Source organism: Limulus polyphemus, unplaced genomic scaffold (genome assembly GCF_000517525.1).
Source record: "Limulus polyphemus unplaced genomic scaffold, Limulus_polyphemus-2.1.2 Scaffold1304, whole genome shotgun sequence".
Classification (NCBI taxonomy): domain Eukaryota; kingdom Metazoa; phylum Arthropoda; class Merostomata; order Xiphosura; family Limulidae; genus Limulus; species Limulus polyphemus.
Window position 1 is genome coordinate 68,216 of NW_013666914.1, and position 1,676 is coordinate 69,891.

Here is a 1,676-nt window from a genome sequence, read left to right on the forward strand (position 1 = left end):
GCCCTCCATCAAAAACGCCCTTCACTCGTCAAACGGAAAGGTGTTCTCCACGACAATGCACGTCCACACGTGGCACGTTTGACGCAACACAAGATTATGGGGTTGGGTTGGGAATTTCTCCCCCACCCACCATATTCTCCGGATATGGCACCATCAGATTACCATCTTTTTTCGTTCGCTGCAACACCATCTTAATGGGAAAAAATATGCAAATATGGGATGTGTTAAAGAGGACATCGACATGTTTTTTGCTTCAAAGCCAAGTGATTACAACCTGATTGTAAGATGGAAAAGCATCATCGATAAGAATGGAGAGTATTTTATATAATAAATGTGTTATTTTGATATATAATTTGTTCGGGTTTTTTCATCTAAAAAAAGCGACATTAATTTATTGACGACCTAATAGACGACATCATAAATATGGTGCAAATACATGTCGGTGTGAACTCGGCGCTAACAGAGTGAAGTATGAGGATGTAGAATAAGAACAAACAAGGAAGATTATAGATATTAGAATTAACTGATCATCGTTATATATCTATAAGTGACATCATGAAGTTTTTTCTAATATTCCAAGAGTAGTTTCTCATGAAGAAACTACACTTTTTTCTTTTTCTTATTTGTTTGTAGTTACGCACAAAACTATCCAATGATCTATATGTGCTGTGCCTACCACGGGTATCGAAACCTGATTTTTACAATTTTAAGCCTTCAGACTTACCTCTGTGCCACTGGAGGACAGGACGATGCAGTTATTTAACTCGTTGATCACGGAAAACGTGTCTGAAGGGTCACCAAAGTTGTTTGAAGCCCAGTGAAAAATTTTAGGTTTTATCAATGTGAACAAATCCTATTTAATGCTACGTTAATACGCTGTTGAGGTATTTTTGTCCTCCCAACAGAATAAAAACCAAATGTACATACTTAGCTTTAGGTATTAGAAATACAAGTAACGGTTTTTTTAATGAAAAAATTGTAATTCGACGAATGAAGTTTGTTTCACAAAGATGATATGTCCAATAACAATACTCTTTCAGATCTAAAAACAAAACTACTCAAACAAAGAAAGCAACGTATATTATTAGAGCACATGCGTAACAATCTAGAATTCGTAAAAAGGAAAACAATTCAGGTATAAAAATCTATTAGTATGTTAAAGAGCTGGAGTATAAGTGTGTACATGTATACAAAATATACAAAGGTTATAGCTATCCAACTGATCATACACGTATCTTTCCATTCTAGAATTGATATCATAACGTGCGTACAACATTGCCACTAGAAAAAAAGAAGGAACTGGTGGATGAATGATAGTTATAAGAATGAAAATACTAATAATATCGGTATTTTATTTCATAGGTATAAAGTGCTTCAAGTTTGGTCCCCCGGTGGGACAGCGGTAATTTTATGGACTTACAACGCTAAAATCCGGGGTTCAATTCCCCGCGGAGGACACAGCAGATAGCCCAAAGTTTCAAGTTTATAGATCGTTTGTCATGTCTGCCAAATCATTTTTTTGCTGAACATGAACTAGACATATATATGTACGTAAAACGGAACACACACACACATATATATATATACACCTAGGAAAAAAGTTAAGCACCCCCAAATATTTTTCAGGATTGCTTATTGAAAATAAGGTTTAATTTCATGATGTTGAGCAATGTTCA